Below are 24,321 nucleotides of genomic sequence, written 5' to 3' on the forward strand. Positions count from 1 at the left end.
AGCTTAACCATAACTTCCTTTGACTTGTACACTATGCATCAAGCTATATAACAACATCTTTGAGAATTTTTAATGGCTTCTGTACTCTGGATGTAGAAGGTGCCTCTTACAAAGAGTACTTTCAATTTTCAAACCTCCCACTGTTTATTCAAATCAAAATGTTTTACTTCTTTTGTGTAATACTTTATATTTTTCCAACCAAAAATAAAGATCTTAGGAGTGGCTGCTGCGTGTGAACCAAACTTACCATAGATACAACACACAGACACAGCATTCAGCTGTCAGTACAGTCCACCAAACAAACATGAGGTCAGCATGCAGTACACACTTGTACATCAGTAAAACTCTCCATGATGGCGTGCCTACTTATAGTATGACATGAGTGTGGACTGCTGTTTTAGGAAACATTGATTCTGCCAATATATCTTAAAAGAGTTTTATTAAAATAAGGGGTGCATCCAGTCGCACTAAATTGAAGTAAGTAGGTTTAAGAGTGAAATGAGATATGTGACTAAGGGAGACATGTGAATACAAATAGAGTTAGTTGTAATTTTAGTTGCTCAATGTGCTACATCAGCTGTGTTCTGGAGTTAGTAAAAGTGATCGATCTTAGTACCTTGTGAGTTGACCTAGTAATAAATTACAATTGCGTGACAAAACAGATCATGTTATTCTTAGGCTGCTCATCATATCACTTGCTGATGTGCAAATAACCACAAGGAAACCCCCGTAGGACAGGCGTCACCTTTGTGGCATTCACTTTTCCCTTTTGGTTCAGTTTGTTAGTTCAGTTCAGTTCATGTTCAGTTTTACACTTTCATGTCTCATAATGCCATAGAATCAATGACACAACACTACATTTAAACCACATTGGGACAGTTATCTATAATACAGTTTTGGAAGACAATGAGTAACATGATGCAGTAAACACCCGTACACCTGACTATAAATTTAACAAGTCCATGTGTTTCTACATGTGATACAAATTTATTGCACAGATAGATAGATAGATAGATAGATAGATAGATAGATAGATAGATAGATAGATAGATAGATAGATAGATAGATAGATAGATAGATAGATAGATAGATAGATAGATAGATAGATAGATAGATAGATAGATAGATAGATAGATAGATAGATAGATCACAACATGAAACCTGGTTGACTTGAAACGTAGTATAATGGTATTCATAATAGAAAGGCACTATCAAAAAATTTTACACATTATGTTACCCTATTAGTTGTTATCTTTTCTCCTGTACTTCTGTGATTGTTTTCCTGGTGATGTTGGACTTGGGTTAAGTAAAGGGAAAAAGGATGGATGAATGCACTATTGAACATTTTGTTGTAAAGGCTTTTATAACCACATAACCAAGATGCTTACAAAAACATGGCAGCACATTATTTAATAGCACAAATGTAATAAGAATTAATATTAACTTGCTGTTTTGTCTTGGTAGAGTAATATATATTGCTCTACTTTCCCCTATTGTATTATTAATATGTAACCTTAGAATGCCTAATCTCACAGACTTACCACTGTTTATAAGGTACTATTGTATATAACTTATGCCCACCTTCCCTTCTATATCTATAACCTCAGGCAATTAGATGTAGTTAAAAGACAAGCAGAAGTTAAGTTACACATAAAATAATGTATTATTGATAATATTCAGAAATAATAACAAAATGCAAAGTACATTTGAATATTGGCAACCATACAATCTGATTAAATGGTGATATGTAGTTCAGGCGGCACACAGATCACAGGTTAGCAAAAGAGATGCTTCTTTCAGATGTTGGTTAGTAAGAGAGAGAGTATGAGGTTAAACAAGTAAATATATAGATTTTCTGTCCAACCCCTACAGCCAATAGGGCATCATAGTACTTAAAGGCTTCTGAACCAAGCCAATTCCAAACAGTCGTACTTCAGACCAATGGGAGAAATAGAACATCTTAACACCTGCCCCCAAACCATATGTTAAAGTACACCTTAGCCCATTTGCGGGGGTAGAAATGACTTTAGCAAAGAAATACTCGCCAAACTGGTTTAAGACACATCCCCCAAATCCTGTCATAAAATTCAAACAGACCCATTTCTAACGGGGGGAGGGTTTGGGGATAAACACTAAATTACATTGCTATGCCTAAATTACAAATAAAGACATGCAAAATATTCATCAAGTTATATGTAAAATGTCACATCACAACACTCCACCCCAATGAATGTTTTGTACAATGTCTTTTTTAACAGTCTTAATTGTTTAACGAGTCTGATGCATAACTTGTGCATTGATTTGCAGTATTTGCTGTCCCAGTGTTAAAAGTTGTCCGTGACCATTTGTCCATTACATATCTTGTTTATTTCAAAGACAATCTGAAGAACTTGGATGCGCGTCTGATGACTTGTATCTACTCCGGCTTGCTTTAACAGTTTGTTTAGCTTTCTGCAGTCTTCATATGTAATCAGATCTGGTGGTTCAAAATGAGACAAGTCCACACCTTCCACTAAACTAACCGTACTGCAATTTAAGTCTATTGTGAATTCCTAAAACTGACCTGCTTTTGTGTCTAACTGCTAATTAGACCCATGTCCCAAACTATCTGTTTAAGCATATGCAGCTGTACAATTAATATCAAAATTTGAAAAGTAACATGCCACAGGTGCCAGTACAACTACTTCTGCCCAAGTGAGAGAACATGTGCCACTGCATAAACTGTTCACAAACCAACCTTTGTGGCCCCTCTTCACACATTTGGGGTTGATTTAGTTGCCTCTTGTGCTTTCCTACCCATGGTGCAACTCTTGACTGCCATCAGCCTTTACCTGTATAGGCTGGCATCACCACCATGAGAAATCACAGCTATGCAACTCATCATTCCCCCTGTAGACCACCCCTAGAGCTGTTTGCTCACCATATGCATACTCATTATGCTAAACACCTCAGTTCAGAATTGGCCCACTGGTCCTCTGCTTGTACCACAGCTGACAACCTCAGCAGAGCTTCCGTATTTTCCCAATTAGACTATACCTAAACATTGGAGCCCATATGACTTGCAAATGTACCAGCTGCACCTGCTTTCCTGAAATTTTCACCAATTTTCTTAGTATGCATTTTCCTTAATAATAGCATTAATTATATTAATTATCCCACTGAATTAATATCCAGAATGTATACTTAATGAACCCAAAATTAATCCCCTTATTTTGGCATTCCTAGCTGGTTTGTTCAATTTCCATGCCTTGGAATATAAATTTGCTGCAGTAATGAACAAACCTTTCCTTTTAAACTATAGCTATTCTGACTAGCCTTCTTATTGCATGACTCGTGGACTTGTTACTCACTTAAACCCCAGTAAGTGTCTTTTTCTTGCTGTCTCTTCAGTTCTTGTTCTTGTCTTTGTCTTTAGTCTTTGCCTTTGGTCCTTTCCGCTGTTTATCCATTCCGCTATGTAGGCAGGTCTGCAAAATGGAAGGTAACAAAGCAGTTTCTGTCCATCTCATCTTTTTGGTTGTTAAAACCTGGTGCCAACACTCAAACTTTGCTTCCAGGCATTCATTGGAACAGCTTGGCCACACTGCCACTCTGCTCCAATGTGCTAATGGTAACCCAATCTTCTGCATGGATTTCACTCTGCTAATTGCCTTCACTATTTATTACCTGCACAAACCCAAAGTCTGTAAAACCTCAAATAATAGAAGTTGCACTATTACAAAAGGCCAGAAAATTGAAACAGAAATAACTATTTTCCCTTTCCTGTCTTCCTGCGATACCCTTCTATTTTTTTCATTGCCTGTGTGTCCTTTTTTTTATTTTATTGTATGGTAACTGCTACCTGAAAGTGTGGGCTAAAACCTCTCCAAAATCCAAGTGCCAGATCCAGCATCTCTCCTAAAACTGACCTTTGTTCTTCACTCAAGACCAGATCATTTTTCTCCATTTTATTGCAGGGAGATTCATAGACTGTCTTTTTAAACAACTGGTCAGTCAGGTTTCGAATTACTGAACCTAAGTGTGTGTGCTTTTTAATTACTGCTGGTCCCAGCACAGCTGTTAGGACTTTCACCCCCCTGTGCATTCCTGACTTGCTGCCAGAGCTTGTAGAGAAAAGCCAAGCAAAATGACACCTTTTATTGGCTAACTAAAAAGATTACAATATGCAAGCTTTCGAGGCAACTCAGGCCCCTTCTTAGCCAATAAAAGGTGTCATTTTGCTTGGCTTTTCTCTACATTCATAATGGCTAACATGGTACAACACCCTAGTACTGCCAGAGCTTGGAAACCTTCCTGCTGCACCATCCCCTATCCTTTGTTCTTTGGCTTGTCCTGATTCATTCAACCCAAATCCTAAACTGGTGCACTTTCTTTCCAACTCAGCCATCCTTGCATTAGCACTTTTAGACCTTTCACACACAAACACTTGAATTCCATTAATTTCCATTGTTCTTTGTTTTAATTCCACACTTTACTCTGTATCTTTAAACCATTATCCATTTCATGCCCTCTAGTCAACAATTGCCATTCACATTCACCAGCTTCTCTGCCTTCCATCTGATTTCTTTGTCCTAAATCAAATTTCATTGCAGCACTGGTTACCTTCCTTAACAGTGGTGAAATATCTATTGGCGTAGCATGTTCTTTAAATACTGGGCAGACCTCAGAATCACCTGGAGATTGTGGTGCAATGGAGAATAATAATGGAAGAAAACATCCTTGCTGTTTTCCCTTCCTTTCATCTCTCTCCTTTTCCTTTAATTAGGGACTCACTATGACCAGCACTAACAAACATGTGGGTGTCCTCGTGGCACACATGAAGTCTCTACACTTTGTTGGTTATTCTCTGGGGGGGGGGGGGGTAAACACTAAATTACATTGCTATGCCTAAATTAAAAATAAAGACATACAAATATTTATTAAGTTATATGTAAAATCTCACATCACAAGACTTGCTTATAATTTTGTGAGGGTGGCGCAGTGGGTAGCGCTGCTGTCTCGCAGTTAGGAGACTTGAGTTCACTTCCCAGGTCCTCCCTGTGTAGAGTTTGCATGTTCTCCCCATTCTCTGGGTTTTTTCTTGTGCTGTTTTTTGTAATATAGCAGCACATATAATATATGGCTTTACAGTCATATGAAAAAGTTTGGGAACCCATCTTAATTGTTTGGATTTTGTTTATCATTGGCTGAGCTTTCAAAGTAGCAACTTCCTTTTAATATATGACATGCCTTATGCAAACAGTAGTATTTCAGCAGTGACATTAAGTTTATTGGATTAACAGAAAATATGTAATATGCATCATAACAAAATTAGACAAGTGCATAAATTTGGGCCCCCCAACAGAGATATGACATCAATACTTAGTTGAGCCTCCTTTTGCAAATATAACAGCCTCTAGACACCTCCTATAGCCTTTGATGAGTGTCTGGAATCTGGATGGAGGTATTTTTGACCATTCTTCCATACAAAATCTCTCCAGTTCAGTTAAATTTGATGGCTGCTGAACAGTAGGTAGCAGGTGTTTTTCTTGGAATGCAGTGTTCTTCTTCCGCCATGCAAAGCGCTTTTTGTTCTGACCAATTAACTCAATTTTTGTCTCATCGGTCCAAAGCACTTTGTTCCAAAATGAATCTGGCTTCTCTAAGTGAGCATTGGCATACAACAAGTGACTCTGTTTGTGGCGTGAGTGCAGAAAGGGCTTCTTTCTCATCACCCTGCCATACAGATGTTCTTTGTGCAAATTGCGCTGAATTGTAGAACAATGTACAGATACACCATCTGCAGCAAGATGTTCTTGCAGGTCTTTGGAGGTGATCTGTGGGTTGTCTGTAACCATTCTCACAATCCTGCGCATATGCCGCTCCTGTATTTTTCTTGGCCTGCCAGACCTGCTGGGTTTAACAGCAACTGTGCCTGTGGCCTTCCATTTCCTGATTCCATTCCTTACAGTTGAAACTGACAGTTTAACCCTCTGAGATAGCTTTTTATAGCTTTCCCCTAAACCACGAGACTGAATAATCTTTATTTTCAGATCTTTTGAGAGTTGCTTTGAGGATCCCATGCTGTCATTCTTTAGAGGAGAGTCAAAGAGAAGCACAACTTGCAATTGACCACCTTAAATACCTTTTCTCGTGATTAGACACACCTGTCTATGAAATTCAAGGCTTAACGAGCTAATCCAACCAATTTGGTGTTGCAAGTAATCAGCATTGAGCAGTTACATGCATTCAAATCAGCACAATTACAAGGGGACCCAAATTTTTGCACAGCCAGTTTTTCACATTTGATTTAAATACTAAATACTAAATACTGCTTCACTAAAAATCTTTGTTCGGAAAACATCCCAGTACTCAGATGTTCCTAGGAAATGAAAGACATATCACTTATATTTTTTGTTGAAAGTAGAGTCAATTATTATGTAGGCTGAGAGGGGAGTTCCCAAACTTTTTCATATGACTGTATAACCTAACATCCTATTAAAATTCTTAATTGCTCTTCTACTCCTACTGTGCTCCTGTGCTTTGTCTGCTGCATGGATGTGCTGTGGGTTGTGATGAGTCCACTATAACTTCCAGGTCCATATGGTATACTTTCATATTTCAAAATTACAATTGTGTATCCAAATTTAACATTTTTACTTTCAATGTGTACCATTTGCATCAACTAACTTTATGTTTCATCTTCCTCAAATCTGGCCAAGTCTGTGGTCTGTCCAGGCCCCTCTGTAATTCGGCCAACTCTGAATTATCCACCATTCTGACTCAGTATAATGATAGTTATAGTGTATGTGTGGGAATGTATATGTTTGAGAATATACAGGATGTTTATTATCCATCTAATTCTGAACCAAAGTCTATTGACATGTCATCATACGCAGGTGTAGTCCATCCTGATAGCCATTATCGGATGACACATTGGCCTTTCACACTCACTCATTTTAGATTCACCAGTTAACCACCATTGCACATTTTGAGAACATTTAGGAAAGAGAGCTTGCCATACTGTAGTAATGAACTTTAGGAGACATGCCTAATGTTTCACAGAAGAAGAAAGGCTGAGGTTTTAAAAGAAAACCAGCAGTGGCAGGAAGAGGATGTGCAGACTCAATAGAGAAACTGACTGGAGATGAAGTTGAATGTAAAGCCCAGGACAGCAAAACATCAGAAACATGGTTTGTGAATCAAAGCTTACAGGATTTTGAGGAAATATACAGTAATATATTAGTCTTTTGCTTGTGAGATGCATGGGTGGCATTTCTTCCAATATGCAGCTTGAAATCAGTTAAAAGAACTGACAAATTCTCACATTAGATAAAACCAGTTGAGTAGTTCTGGTTTTGAAATGGGCCATCATATTACAAGAAATACGATTTATCAGGAAGTTTAGGGTGTGGTGAGTTGTTTTTCTCTTTTTATTACACCACCACTTTACTCATTAGATTTAAGAGAAGCCGCTGTTGTTTAATTAGAATTAACAAAACAGAAAACGTGCCAAAAGAAAAAAGTTACTTGGAAATTCATCATCTGAGAATCATCAGCCTTTAACAGCACACTTGAAATTATGAGTAATGTTCTCAATTTTTTTTATGTGGTTAGATCTTTCCTTTCATCATTTAATCAAGGTGGCCAGGAACTTCACCAGCACTTCATCAGAAAAACAACAACAATAAAAAGGAGAAGAGGGGAAATTGTTTAATATTTAGTCATGTCACATTTTATTTATATTTCATTTTATATTATGCAGTGATGATTCTAGACTATGACTTCAGTGTTTGTCATAGTCAGGGTCCCTGTCCGTCTTTGAACTGTAATATCTGTACATGCAGCATTTAATGACATAAAAGTAGAGGACTTACTCAGTTTTAGAGATACTGTAAAACCAACTGACATCATCGATACACACATTCAAATTTCTAATAGCATCACAGAGTGGCAAAATAATAATGAACTTTGGGATCGAATTCATAGCTAACTTCACACAATAATGTGTGTCTGTGCATTTTATAAGAATTTAAATCATCATCCATCCATGTTCTTTATCAGCTTTGTCCATTTGGTCACAGAAAGCTTAAATCTTCCCTATACACATGCAGGTTCCATTTCTGGGCTGGATGCCACTACTCCGAAGGGCATCTCTGGGGTAGAGGTGTAGTAGCTATCATTTACATCTGACATCTCCAGAATCCTGAATTCAAACCATCCTTAGATAGGATTCCAGTACCTTACAGGGCATTCTCTTGAGTAGGTGGAGTAGTGGTAGAGTAGTTGGCATGGCTATTTCAGAGCTCTAAGATCTCAGGCTCTGTGTGAAGTAGGTGGCACAGTGGTTGGCACATGCTGTCTCTCAGAGTCTTTACTGGCAGGGCATTCTCTTGAATATATGGCGTGGAGGTACACTGGTTAGCACTGCCACCTCGCAACTTGACAGCCTCAGGTTGGAATCCCTGCCTAGAACTTCACAGTGGCTTTTTCTTCAGCTTGTTTTTCCTCCAACATCCCAAAGATTTATGTTCTGAGTTCATTGTATACCGGGTGTATAGGTGTGCCCTGGAAAAGCCTGGCACTCTATGCAAGGCTTGATGCCTGCTTTGTGCTTGGTCCTATAGCATAGGTACTGCCTTCCCTTAACCCTGAACTCTATATGAGGTGATGCTCTGAAAAGTTAAACATAGAAGTGCCAGGAATGCATACTAGCGAGTATCAACTGAGTTCAGACATTGCTGGTACACAAGAGAGACTCCTGGTCAAAGACAGATTTAAAACTGCATGAACCCCAGGTGGCAATGCTTAAAGCATTCCCCCTTCACCTCACCACCAGCCCCACTAGGCACACCCATATATTCAGATGATATAAACGTCATATTTGTCAATTATAAAGCTGGTGCAGTGATTGAAGTAGAAAACAAATCCTAATCTTTTGCTGCATTTGTACTAAGGTGGACTTCACAAGTCGGAAGTCATAATTGTGTTATTTGCAATTTTCGTACGGTTGCATTTCTCAAGTGAACATGGATACCCCCCAAAAAGCTGATGATTAAGCAAGAAACCGGCACTAATAGTTCAAAAGACTTGATTGAAGAAGGAACTGATAAACAAGATGTCATAATCTGAAGTCAGAAAAACTCAGACCTGAGAGACCAGTTTGCGAGTCAGAATTCCAAGTTTGGGGTGCGCTTTCTTTCTGGTTTCCAAGTCTCAGGTAGGAAATTACAAGTTCCTGGTTTTAGTCGAATGCGGCATTAATATCTGGTCATCTTCTCCTTCTTTTTATGTTCATTAATATATTTTAATCAATGTAACAAACTAATTTGTTAAGTGAAATACCAAATCAGCTTCTAATGGAGCAGCTAATAAACATTAGTTAAACGTTTTTTGAAAGCCTATGCCACTTTGTGACAAAAAGGCGATATGTAACTGAGCATTTTGGAGGCACATATTTGCACTAAATAAAATAAAAGACTGCAACAGGGATCCTAATTCACTCAGTTTTGGTGTTATTTGGTGTGTCTTAGCTTCTGCATTGGCCTTGTTGCCTGTCACACTGTAGACTGTAGATTGTTGCTGAAGCTTCTAGAAGCAGAGATATTAGTCGTCTCCTGATTATCAGTAAGGTCAGTCTCATCAGGCTCAACTGCAGTGTTGTTCAGATCATTATTTTGGTTTATTTTCTTGAAAATGTTGGGTACAGTTTTCAGAACAGCAGCATTATTCTTTTTTATTCTTTTACATTTTTCTATTATACTTTTTGCTGCTCTGCTGGCCTCTCAGTTTTCAATATCCATCCATGTGAACGTTTTCTTTTTTTTGAGGCACGGTAACACATCAAATGTGCAATCTCCTAAAAGTGACCTATTAGACACTCGCTCCAATAGCACCCTGCTCATATCAACCATTTACAACATATATTTTTCTTTTAAAAGGTTTTTATTTAAATCTGATATTGTCAGATTTATAATCATGAGGATCGAAATGGGTTAGGGATGGGCGGTGGATGGCGCATTAATATGACTGCCTGTGTAATTAGTAAAAATGTGGGACTTTTCCTGTTAGGCATCTTATTCTTTTGAATATGCAAAGACCCCTTTGCAAGAATAGCCCCAAGGGTGTACACCCAATTCACCATAATGGTAGATCCAAAGAGCAAAATGTGAAAGTGTTAGCATGGTAAGTACCAGCCAACATCAGGTTCTGCTGAAATCATAAGACATAATCAAATGATGTGTATCTATAGGGCTGGCATGAGCTTGCCTCCGAGTGAGAGATCTGTTAAGTATTAAGAGTCAGCTGGTCTCTTTTCCATTTTCTTCTTGCAACCTTATAATCCTCTATTCTCCTCTTCCCCTCCATAACCTGAGCACCATTTCTCCCCACCAGAGAGCTGTCATCTTCCACCTCTTAACTCTGAGCTCAACTAGCTGCCATCATGCAATGTCATTCTGAGGTCTTATAGTCTTCTGAAGCAGTGTGACCTTCAATCACAGCACTGCTTTCTTCCCATTTATGTCACAGTGATCAGAGCCACCAGGGCTGTTCATGACCTTGTTGTTCTTGTGAGGCTCATTCTGAAGAATCTTTGCTGATTGTTAAGCCTTACTGAGGGTCTCCAGTGCAGTCTAATCTGGGCAGCGTTGTTCAGGACTGCAACCAGTTGGTGGTGTGATGGACGGCCGGCAGCTTCTTTCAGTATAGCCCGGAAGTACGAGGTAATCACGAGGACAGAAGCCCCGAAATACTTCCGGGATGAAGAAAATCCCTGGTCTTTATTAGACCCGGAAGTGCCAGCCAGTCTATTTTAAGGACTGATGGGAACCCAGCAGGAGAGCCTGAGTTGGGAGGTGGTTTGACAGAGCTTGCTGGGAGGAGAGTAGGAGAGTATTGTGTTTATTTGTATTGTTATTATTGTCTTTGTATGGTGGTGGAGGTGCTTCAAGGCACCACTATTACAAAAGAAGGAATAAAAGATCCTTTTGGTGCTTTTACCTGGTGTCCTGGGCATTTGTCTATCGGGTTTGAGGAGCGACAGCACCCTCTAGTGTCACAGTAGTAAACCCTTCAGGCCAAATAAAGAGGATCTCTTTTACATAAGATAAGCATCACTCTCCACTTGAATCACCACTTCAGTTTCAGCCACTACCCCAAGTGAATCACCCACTGAGAATACACATACAAGTGTGTACACTGAACTGATTCTGAGTCAATTTTGTGGACAATAATAATGATTTATCTTCATTGTGACTGGTGACTTTAAGCTGGCCTATTGTGAATGAGTGTCAAATGACGTAGTGACTTTCATTGTCTCCTTACAGCTACAAAGTCCTGACTTTGTGTATGTGGAGTCTGCATGTTCTCCATTGTGTCTACATGGGTTTTCCTTTGGGCTAAATAGGATTTCCTCACACACCCTAAAAACATACACATTTGATAGCATGACACAGTACAATTGTAAAACTTACTGAATCAAGCTCAAGTTTGCAGTAGGCTGGAGCCTATTCTGGCAGCTCAGGACACAAGCTAGGATGCAGCTCTGGTAAGGTCCACACATAAACACAGCGCCAACTTGTAATCGATAATTTCAATAATTTGCACATCTTTGGTGATATGGAGACTACCTGGTGACACTAAGAAAATGTGTAAAGTATATACCACTAGAGAACTGAGCCTAGGAATCTGGAGCCAGGAATTAGCAGGCATAACCAGTGTCAGTCTGCACAATGTCTGACATATTTAGTACAATGCATTCCTTATTTTTATTTATTTTCCCCATTCAGAACATTTAAGTCACATTGCAAAGCATACAACAACACACCAAATATTAACTACAAAACATGCTACCCATCTAACATGTCATAGACCTCAGCAGTAACATTTACAGTACATCAACTTTTGCAAAGTATTTTGTAAGGGATGTTGTACTAAAATGTATTACTATAAAAGTTTGTGATGTGCCATCTGTTGGAATGAAAAATTCAGCGCATGTGTCTCTGTTATATCACAAAAGGTAGGGGATTCGTAAAAGCAATGTTAACGTTTGTGAGGCACCATCTATTAGAATGACAAATGCAATGCATTTTATTATTAAAAATGTCTATGATGCACCAAGATGACCTCTGCAGCTGGGTGTTTCAGTAGTTCTGCTGGAGAGCCAATTGGATTGCAGGATTTTTTTAATTGGTTTACTCGACTTGTGCTACATAACCATCCCCCAGCACTAATCTTAATCATAGTGTAACCAGGCGCATCACTGATGTATAATGTAAGGCGACAACCTCCTCAATAGAGTGGAGCTCTGAAGGTCTGCAGCTGGAGCCTTCTGGATGTGCCACATTTTGGAATCACAGAAACACAGCAACCGGATGGACACACAGCCACACTTTTATCTTTTTATTAAGATGGAATAAGTAACATAAAAGAGCTTAGAAATATCATAGAAAAAAAAAACAACAGGTAAAAGTCTAACACACGGAAAAAGTAAGTTTATAAAAATATGTTATAATATTTTTTAATAGTACTAGGGTGTGTTATGGATGTAATGAGAAGTCAAGTCACCTTTTATTGGCTAACTAAAAAGATTACAATATGCAAGCTTTCGAGGCAACTCAGGCCCCTTCTTCATGCAAGATGTAATCACAAGATGTAATTACATCTTGCCTGAAGAAGGGGCCTGAGTTGCCTTGAACGTTTGCATATTGTAAGATTTTTTTAAGCAATACAGTTGAGTCTGAAGTGATAATCTTTAAAGGAAGTGAAAGAAGGTACAACAATTAAGCCAGCATCATAGGAATGGAAGGAATGAGAAGGGATACAATCCTTAAGAAAATACAACAAGGGCTTTGTATGTAAGCAACAGAATCTTATAATTGATCTGATATTTAACTGGCAGCCAATGTAGTTTGTGGAGAACAAGTGAAATCTGGTCGTAGGATTTAGTATAACTAGGTGAGTGGGGTTATGCATTCTCAATCAACTGAAATCTGTTTAGTAACTTGTAAGATATATTAAACAAAAGAACACTGCAATAATCTGATCTTGAAGTAGTGTACGAATAAATCAATATTTCAATCAAAGCGTTAGATAAAGAGGAATATAATTGAGAAATGTTGTAAAGATGATAATATGAAACCAAAAGTACAGAATTAACATGAGATTCAAAAGGAAGAGAACTGACTGTCAAGTTTAGCACATAAACCTTTTAACTTGGTACAAAGTGATATTGGAAAACCATCAATAAAGATGCCAGCACAACCAAATTTTAATATAGTCGATTTTGTGCCTATAACATGGGTGTCGAACTCCAGTCCTGGTGGGCCGCAGTGGCTGCAGGTTTTCTTTCTAACCCTTTTCCTAATCAGTGACCAGTTTTCACTGCTGATTAATTTCTTTAATCCCTTCATTTTAATAGCCCCGTTTTTAAGGATTCAGTGCTCTGAATTGATTCACTTCTTCTTTAAACGGCAGCCAAACAGAAATGAGATGTGAAACAAGCCAACAGATGACCAGCTAAACTGGGGCTTCAAACTCCAGCCAATTTCACTCCAACTAGTTCTTTAATGAAAAGCCAATTCTTGCTGTTATTTAAACCAATTACTTAATTCCACGGCTTGTTGCTGCTCTCATTCTGCCACAGCAGACATTTCCAAAACTGTCGATTTTCTGTTTTTTCTAAGAACACCGTCAAGACGTTTTGGTGATCTCGGAGATCAACCTTACTGAGACCTTCACCTTTCTTTATGTTCAAATAATGTGGTTAGCTGGTGATGTGGCAGCTTGTTTTGTGTCTCATTATTGTTTGACTCCTCATTAATGAAAAAGAAAGAACTAAGGGGTTTGAGTCAAGTTAATTCAAACAAAGGCAAAAGAAGTTAATTAGCAGCAAAAACTGGTCACTAATGAAGAAGATGGTTAGAATGAAAACCTGCAGCCATTGCGGCCCACCAGGACTGCAGTTCAACACCCCTGGCCTATAAGATAATGTTCACATTTCCTGCTGTTGGAGTTTTAGGTGGTGTGTCATCTAAGTCTTAATATCATGAAAACAACAAATCAAAGGAGATGGAGAAAGCACATCAGAAAGGTTAGAAAAACAATGAAAGCTGACAACATAGTTATCCATAATGGATCCCAGAGAAAGAAACTATACCATGAAGAACAAAGGACCTAACACTGACCAATATGGACCACCATGAGTATTAACGGAGGAATGTGATCTTTAATTTTTCAGATGATTAAACTGCAACCTGTTACGCAGATACATCTGGAGCCATAAATAAGCAGTGCCTGTAACTCTTAAAGAAAAGAGATGCTCTATTAGTAGAGGATGGGAAATTATCAGCAGCATCAGCAGCACAAACGAGAACATTTATGATTTTCACAAGTGCTTTGTTAGTACTATGTTCAGTGTGGAAACCTGAGTGAACTGTTCAAAATAATTGTTAAAATTCAGATGAGCTGATGTGAAACAACACTCTAAAATTTTAGCAAGGAAAGGAAGTTTGGAATTTAGAGGGTACTACTGAGATCATTGGGACCGGGATCAGGTGTTGTTGTACACAGCTTCTTGTACAGACTCAGAACGCTTACCGTATATACTCGTGGATAAGTTCTCCCGCGGATAAGTCGGGACTTGATTTTACAGTATAATTTCTGGTATTTTATAATGTCAGTCGTATAAGTCGAATGTGGAAAACTCACACTATTGGTCCAAGATATTATGATATGCTAACGCCCACCTGAGAGCGTAACCATGGAGCACACTGCCTTTTTTTCTATGTGGGTGCGGCAATGCGCTGTATCAGCGTGCGCTCCTAAAGTCTCTCTCACTGTCTATTGTGCCCACGTGATCACACAGTAATACCCAAACTATTCCGAAGCAACGTTTGCACTGTTTTGTGTTTTTTGTACCTCACACCCTCATACACCTTTATTGTAAGAGCATTCCTTGTGTACGATGGAGAATTCGATCAGAAGAAAATATGAAGCTGGTTTTAAATTAAACGTCATCGAAGTAGAGACTCTTCCTTTGAACTCAGTATTGCTGGATTGAATTAAATGTGTCTGATAATGGATGGAGGGGTTACAGATTGACATACAGTAATCCCTCCTCCATCGCGGGGGTTGCGTTCCAGAGCCACCCGCGAAATAAGAAAATCCGCGAAGTAGAAACCATATGTTTATATGGTTATTTTTATATTGTCATGCTTGGGTCACAGATTTGCGCAGAAACACAGGAGGTTGTAGAGAGACAGGAACGTTATTCAAACACTGCAAACAAACATTTGTCTCTTTTTCAAAAGTTTAAACTGTGCTCGATGACAAGACAGAGATGACAGTTCCGTCTCACAATTAAAAGAATGCAAACTATATCTTCCTCTTCAATAGAGTACGCGTCAGGAGCAGATCATGCCAGAGAGATAGAGAAAAGCAAACAAATCAATAGGGCTGTTTGGCTTTTAAGTATGCGAAGCACCGCGGCACAAAGCTGTTGAAGGCGGCAGCTCACACCTCCTCCGTCAGGAGCAGAGAGAGAGAGACAGAGAAAAACAAACAAGCAAAAATCAATACGTGCCCTTCGATCTTTTAAGTATGCGAAGCACCGTGCAGTATGTCGCTTCAGGAAGCAGCTACACAGAAGGTAGCAACGTGAAGATAATCTTTCAGCATTTTTAGACGAGCGTCCGTATCGTCTAGGTGTGCGAACAGCCCCCCTGCTCACACCCCCTAGGTCAGGATCAGAGAAAGTCAGCGCAAGAGAGAGAGAGAGAAAATTAAGTTGGGTAGCTTCTCAGCCATCTGCCAATAGCGTCCCTTGTATGAAATCAACTGGGCAAACCAACTGAGGAAGCATGTACCAGAAATTAAAAGAACCATTGTCCGCAGAAATCCGCGAACCAGCAAAAAATCCGCGATATATATTTAAATATGCTTACATATAAAATCCGCGATGGAGTGAAGCCGCGAAAGGCGAAGCGCGATATAGCGAGGGATTACTGTACATTTTGTTAAGAACCACTCTTAATTTGGTTGTAGTGTGACGTGTTTAAGAAATGTGTATACTGGTAAAAAGAAACACAACAAATTATATTTGTATATAGTTTTGTTTTATTTTGCTGTGGTTTACTTTGAAATATAGACATAAAAACAAAACTCTTGTTATACAATCTACATAAATTGAAAAGTTACAGAATATTATAAAGAGTGCTGTAATACTCAAGCCACATCCATTTCTCTTTTAATGCTAGTGTCTTTTAGTAAAGATGTTGCCAATTGACTGTCTTACCTTATTACATTATAAATCTGATTAGTATTGACTTATTGCACTTGGCAGTCAATGATGTTTGAGACTCAGCCATCTCTTCTGCCATACACCATTAAATCTGTTCAGCCTAAATCTGCATTTCCTACAAAATTATGTCTCTGATTTTAGCAAAGGTTTCAATAAATTAACAGCAACATATTTTCTAAACTACAAGTTACCATATTAGACACATTTAACACGCACAGTAAAATTATTCATGTTTTAAAATACTTTGATGATGTAACTGTGGTCTGTGTAATTTCTTTTGTGTGTACTGACCTACTTCTCTATTAGCGCTTGGTCATCTTGACTTTTGAGAATGCTAAAATAAGTAAGTAATACCTGTATATTGCATAATAGAAAATGAAATGCCATTTTAAAAGATTATTTAGTTGGTTGAGTCCAACCACAGTTTATCATACAACTTATCCCCAGGGCATCTCTTGATGGTACCATCTTTAGTCAGCAGCTCTTCAACTTCTTACAGGTCTGTCAGTTAATATTTAGTGTGCACATCACCTTAAATGTTCTCTTATCTTCAGCACATCACAAATATCAGATCCCTACATAATAACAACAAAAGAGTAGCAAAACAAAAAGACAGAACAGGCAGAACTTCAGTGCTTTTTTTCAGTTTCATGTAAAAAATACAAAAACTTTAAATAAAATGTATAAGAACAAACACTCTAGACCAGCGTTTCTAAGTATTTGCGACCCGAGTTTTCATAACAGTTTTAATTGCGCCCCCCTAACGTTTTTTGAAAGAAGCCCACTAATACCAATTTGTTCTTTTTTAATTAATGATATACGTATCATAGATGCATATTTTATTATATCTACTTAACTTTATTGACATTTAATAGTATCAGAATGTAGTTTAAGTTAATTTGTTTTGGTTTCAATAGATGTATTTTTCATATTTTCGATTCTTGTTTTCTTTTTTTCACATCTTCACACCCCCCTTTTTGTTACTTCGCGCCCCCTAGGTTGGCCCGTCCCACAGTTTGAGAACCACTGCTCTAGACAGTTAAACCAAAGTTAAGACAACACTTAAATGAAATGTCTTTAGTCTGAACAAATTAAGTCTGAATGTTAACTATGAGGGATTTTCAGTCTTAGTCCTGGAGGGCCATATTGGCTGCAAGTTGTCATTCCCCACAAGTTGATAAGGAGCCAAATACCACTGTCAAATCAAATATATTTTTTGGGCTTCATTTCCGATAACTACATTTTATGATTCAGAACACTACTTTTCTTTTTCTTGAAAGTATCCATGTGCTACTTTCTACAACCCTGGATGAAACACTTGACCGGTACAGAGCACATTCACTCATACATGTACAGTTACTTGTGCCAAGTCATAAGGGACTTGTCAATTAATTAACGGTCATAGCTTTGGGAAGTGAAAGAAAACCAGGAGAACCAGGACAAGAACTCATGTAAGCAACTGGAGAGTCTGAAAATTATACAGAGACACAGCAAATAGACTGGGAAATAAACTCTGTGTGTGTGTGTGTGTGCGTGTGTGTGTGTGTGTGTGTGTTTTGTCTTGGTAGAGTAATATATTACTCTACTTTTGTATTATTAATATGTAGCCTTTGTCAGAATGCCTCAAATCTCACAGACTTACCACTGTTTATAAGGTATTGTACCATAAAACTCCCCACCTTCCCTTCTACATCTATAACCTCAGGCAATTAGGTGTAGTAAAAGACAAGCAGGAGTTAAGTTACACATAAAATAATGTATTTTTGATAATATTCATAAATAATAAAATGTAAAGTACATTTGAATATTGGCAACCATACAACCTGATAAATGGTGATGTGTAGTTTCAGGCGGCACACAGACTTGTTAGTTACTTAAAAATGGCTCTAGTTAAGGCATCATTGGTGGTCAGCTTTCTTTAGAACAGGCCGCATGCCTGTCTCAATACGGCTGCCGAGCTGTGCTCTTCATTGTGTTGCCCTTTTCAGTTCATGGTGTGTGTGAGCTGCTCCTTCATCAGTTGGTAAGAGAAAGAGAGTGAGGTAAGCAAGCAAATTTATAGATGTTCTGCCCAACCCCTAGAGCCAATAGGATGGCATGGTACTTAAAGGCTTCTGATACAAGCCAGTCCCAAACAGCCATACTTCAGACCAATGGGGGAATAGAACATCTTCACACCTTCCCCCAAAACCATATGTTAAGGTAAAGCTTGGCAGCCTGGCTTTCCTGCAGGGGGTTGACTGAGAGACTTTAGCAGAGAAACACTTGCCAAAATGGTTTGAGGGACTTCCTACCCAACCCTATCGTAAAATTCCGTAAAACAGGGAAGGGGTTCTTAAACCATCAAACCATTGCTGTTATTATCAGTAATGTAACACTAATATTCCATTGCTTTGCCTAAGTTACAAATAAAGACATACAAAATATTTATCAAGTTATATGCAAAATCTCACATCACAACATTGTGTGTGTGTGTGTGTGTGTGTGTATGTGTGCATGTATCATGGTGTCTGTTTTAATAAAATACTTGGAAATAAATTAGAAAAGAAAAAGGGAAGAATAAGTAATCTGCTTTGGCAGAGAAAAGAAGTTTACAATACTTGAACAGTCCGTATAGCAGAATGAGAGCACTAATGTGTCACAAGATGAAATAACAAGTTTAGTTAACTGTGGGCATTCTAATTTGTTAGCCATGTAACCCTCCTGGACCAGCACTGAGGACTCCTGATCAATATCACAGGCTGATCATCAATGTTAGGCATGACTCTTTAGCTATACCTGTATTTGTAAACAAGCCTATGGAAAGAGAATGAGGCAGCTAATGTGTTACAGTAACTAAAGCACGGGACAAATATACTTTAGTACTATTTGTATTGGCCTATAAACAGAATCTGTAAAACATATTCCACACTTTCATATTTTATTGTCATGCAACATTCAATCATTGCGGATTTATTATGGATTTTTGGACACTGATAGGCAGAAAAAGACACTTTAATCTAAAAGTGAAAACAGATTTCTGCAGGGGCGTAATAAGACAGAATGGGACCCATGTGAACATTTTTAATGGAGCCCCTTGGATTAGTCAGCCAGTCAGTCATCTTCCAACCTGCTATATCCTAACACAGGGTCACGGGGGTCTGCTGGAACCAATCCCAGCCAACACAGGGCGCAAGGCAGGAACAAATCCCTGGGCAGGGTGCCAGCCCACCACAGTGCACACACACACACACACACGCACACACACACACCAGTCACACACTAGGGACAATTTAGGATCGCCAATGCACCTAATCTGCATGTCTTTGGACTGTGGGAGGAAACCAGAGCACCCGGAGGAAACCCATGTATACACGGGGAGAACATGCAAATTCCACGCAGGGAGGACCCAGGAAGTGAACCCAGGCCCCTAGGATTAGGTACATCGATATACATATATGCATATCAAACATCTTGTACGTTTTTATTCAAACAGGAAAAATATAACTATATAATGTAACTAACACACACAATTTGATTTCTGAAGTCTTTAACTACAAGTGATGTCATTTGCATTAGGATTGCCTTACCCACTTCACATTGCTACCAATGTTTGCATCATTTATGAAATGACCCACGTAATTTTTATAAATATATGAGTAATACAATGTTTTTTAACATTTATTTTAAAATTATATTTACTCCCAGATGGGCTTAAAGTGGAGAAGGACAAACAAATTGTAATTGCCTTTACTACACTATTAGCACGTAGAGTTATTTTGGTCAACTGGAAGAATTCTAACTCTCCTATTCTAAGTCAGTGGGTAACTGATGTTATATACTATTTGAAACTGGAAAAAATCAAATTCGGACTTAGAGGATCTGTACAAAACTTTTTTAAAAAATCAATAATATTTTGGAATAAGCATTTAAATTGAGGAAGCAGGTTATGTTTATCTTTATTCATTTATTAATTTATTCTATTTACTTATTTTTTTACTAGCTTTAAGTTTCACTCTGCTGGCCTAGCTCTCTTTCTCAGGGGTGGGGATTGATTTGTTTCGAACTTTAAAACTTGAGTTATTTTTATGGAATGCTATTTGATTTTAATAAAATCGATAAAATCCAAAAAAAATTATATATTAATTTTGTATTATATAGTAATTAGATTATATAGTAATCAGCACATTTTTTTTTTTCATCACATGTTGAAGTTATAGGAAATTCACCTTTAGTATGCAGTGCCTGTATGCATATGTTTCAGTAACCACTGTTGTTAAATGTTTTATAAACTTGAAAATGAAGAGACATTGATAAAAAACACATAATAATACAATAGCACTGGCAACAATGTAACTTGAGAAAAAAGAATCGTTATAGTTATGGAATTTGTATATGACACAAAAAAAAAAGATCCATAAGGAACTGTACTGCATACTAAAGGTGGATTTCACTATAGAAAAAATAACAAAAACAAGTAATTTTAATATACATTTATTTTTCAGGATTTTAATTAGGCAAAATCTTGTATTATTTTCTTAACATTTAGTTGCTTAGATCTCCTTAACTCTAATGACATAGTAGACATAGTAGATCATAGATAATTTTTAATAAGTTTCAGCTTGGTGACCGCTCAGTCGTTACAGCTGTCTTGTAGACTAGCTGCAATCGTATGATTTTTTATTGTGATGAAGTCTTTTAATTCATAAACAGATGAAATAAACAAATGAGATTTTTTTACGGCCATACTTGAGGTATTTTTTATGAATCAGTCCTTACTTTTCAGGTACCTATATTAATACATTTGCGGAATATCATACTCATAACATAACTTACATGCATATTTGTATCTGTGGTTTCAAACACGTTATAAAAGTTATACTTACTACTTTCGACTAAAAGAGTAATTAATTCAAATTAACCTCATATTGTAACAGACTATCACAGATTACCTGAACACTTTAGTTTTGAAATGTCACTACCGTCACACGCAATTGTTGACTGAAATGACTGACTATGAAACAGTGTAAGGATATGTTCGGAAACATTACTAGCAAATTTGCGCTGACTACGTTTGGTTTAACGCAAATTATGTTTTATTTCAAAGAATGCAGAACGAGTCGAAAACAATGCCCGGGTTACTCGAATAATATTTGGATTCTTTTTTTTCTTTGCATTTATTATTGTTTTATTTGAAGATTTTTTTTTTCATTTTCATGTGATGCCAGGGTCTCCCCAAATGCTGGAGCCTGTGTTATGTCACACCCTACACACATGGTAGTTACACTTCTGGATCTCTGCATGGTGGTCTAAAAGAATTACAAATATAAACTGCACAATAATTCATTGGATAGGTATTGACCCCCTTTAGTATGACGCATCTAAATCATCTCTGCCGCAGCCAAATGGTTTTAGAAGTTCTGTAATGAGTTCAATGGAGATCCACTGTCTGTGGTCAAGAGGTTTCGATTGATTGTAGTATAAATGTATCTTATCTGGAAAGGCTAGCTTGAGGCGAGTCAGCATGATAGCCTAAACTATACAATAAAGACAAAAGAGAACTCTAAGCAACTCCAGGAACATGTGACGCAAAAGTACAAGTCAGGGGATGGAGACAAGAAAATATCCAAGTCACTGATTATTCAGTTAAATCAATCATTAAGAAATAGAAAGTGCATGGCACAGCGTGAAATCTGCCTAGAGCAGAAAACTGAAAGATCATGCTAAAAGAACAGTAGTGAGGGTGTGACCACAGAGAGACCAGTGATTCCTCTAAAGCAGTTACAAGCTACAGCATAAGAGACTGGAGTAACTTTGCAGACAACAAGTGTTGCCTGGGTGCTTCACCAGTATGCAGGTTTGTGGGAGAGTGGCAAAGAGAAAAACAGGGTAAAAAAAACACACATGACATCTTGGCTATATTTTACCAGGAGGAACATGGGAGACTCTGAAGTCAGAAGAAGGAAAATGTTTCTATGGTCTAATGACAGCAGAATTGAGTTTTTTGCCCATCAGACTAAATACCATGTTTAAGTGGAGGAACAGCTCATGCAGTCTTTTAGGCAGCTCATAAAGAATAAAAAAAAATAGAAAGGCTTGCAAATGGCGTTTATTGATTTAAAGAAGGCTTACTATCAGGTGCAGAGGTCTAAAGGTACATGAGGGAAAAAGCAGTAACAGGGAAGTATGTGAAGACTGTCCTGGATATGAGGGAGTGTGCGGGAGTGAAGGCCTGGGCTACAAGCAGTGTTGGGGTAACATATAAGGTTCCACTTAGAGTAGCTGGAATGATCTTTCTTAAGTACTTATCTCTTTAATCTTGTTATTCAAGTGTTGGCTCATGGGATAAAAGACCAATCTCCCGATTCATGTTTTTTGCCATTGAAATTGTGTTGTGTAGAATCAGAAAGAAGTAAGTGGAGAAGGGCTTTGGAAGATAAAGAATTGAAGACAAATAGGAAGAAGAAAGAAGGTTTAAGGTTTAATTATGATCAGGATTCAGAAGTTAGCCTTCAAAGAGAGCTATTGAAAAGAGTGGATATTGTAAATGCCTAAGATCAGTGGTAGCTCAAGACTGAGATATGGATGCAGAGATAGCCCACAGAGTGCAGTGTGGATGGCACAATTAGAAAAAGGTATCAGGACTATTTTTGTGATCAAAAAATCAAGGCAAGGATTAAAGGTAGTGTTTTTAAGTCAGTGGTAAGACCAGCAAAGATGTATGGAGGCAGGACATGGGCAGTAAAGGAAATACAAGAGAAGAAGTTAGAATGAGAATGTTGAGATGGATGTGTGAAGTTACAAAGATGGACAGAATATGAAATGAAACAATCAGGGAGACAAGAAAAGGAGGAGAGATATCGAAGAAAGTACAGAGAAGTAGGTTGAAGTGGAATGATAGATAGATAGATAGATAGATAGATAGATAGATAGATAGATAGATAGATAGATAGATAGATAGATAGATAGATAGATAGATAGATAGATAGATAGATAGATAGATAGATAGATAGATAGATAGATAGATAGATACTTTATTAATCCCAAGGGGAAATTCACATACTCCAGCAGCACCTTACTGATACAAAAAAACAATATTAAATTAAAGATTAATAATAATGCAGGTAAAAACAGACAATAACTTTGTATAATGTTAATGTTTACACCCCCGGGTGGAATTGAAGAGTCGCATAGTTTGGGGGAGAAATGATCTTCTCAGTCTGTCAGTGGATGGACATGTGATTAGGACAGGGGTGTCCAACTCCTGTCCTGGTGGGATGCAGTGGCTGCAGGTTTTCATTCTAACCATCTTCTTAATTGCTGCTGATTAACTTGTTTTGCCTTAGTTTTAATTAACTTGACTCAAGCCCATTAGTTGTTTCTTTTTCCTTAATGAGCAGCCAAACAATAATGAGACGCAAAACAAGCCACCACATGACCAGCTAGCCTGAAAATAAAGAAAGGTGAAGGTCTTGGTCATGTTGGTCTGCTCAGGTCACTAAAACATTTTGATGGTGGTCTTAGAAAAAACAGAAAATCAACTAACACCTTTAATTGACAGCAAGAATTGGCTACTCATTAAGAAACTGGTTGGAGTGAAATTTGCTGGAGTTTGACATTCCAATTTAGCTGCTCATCGGTTGTTTTTTTTCACATCTCATTTCTGTTTGGCTGCCATTTAATGAAGAAACAAATCAATTCAGAGGACTGTCTACTTAAAAACAGGGCTGTTAAAATGAAGGGAAAGGGAGTTAATTAGCATTGAAACCTGATTGCTGATTAGGAAAAGGGTTAGACTGAAAACCTGCAGCCACTGCGAATATGCGGGTGAAAGAGTCATAAGAGTGAAAGTACAGGGAAAACGAAAGTGGGTGAGGCTGAAGTGGAGGTGGATGGATAGAGTAAAGGATGACGTAGAGGAAAAGGGTTTAACTGGGGAGGTGCAGGACCAATGTGTATGGAGAAGGTTAGTCAAACACATTGACTCCCCATAATTGTGGGTAAAGATGAAGATAAAGATGAAAATGAAGGGTAATAACCATGATTGGCTTAAGCCAAACACT

The sequence above is a fragment of the Erpetoichthys calabaricus genome, chromosome 17, assembly GCF_900747795.2.
Source record: "Erpetoichthys calabaricus chromosome 17, fErpCal1.3, whole genome shotgun sequence".
Lineage (NCBI taxonomy): Eukaryota > Metazoa > Chordata > Cladistia > Polypteriformes > Polypteridae > Erpetoichthys > Erpetoichthys calabaricus.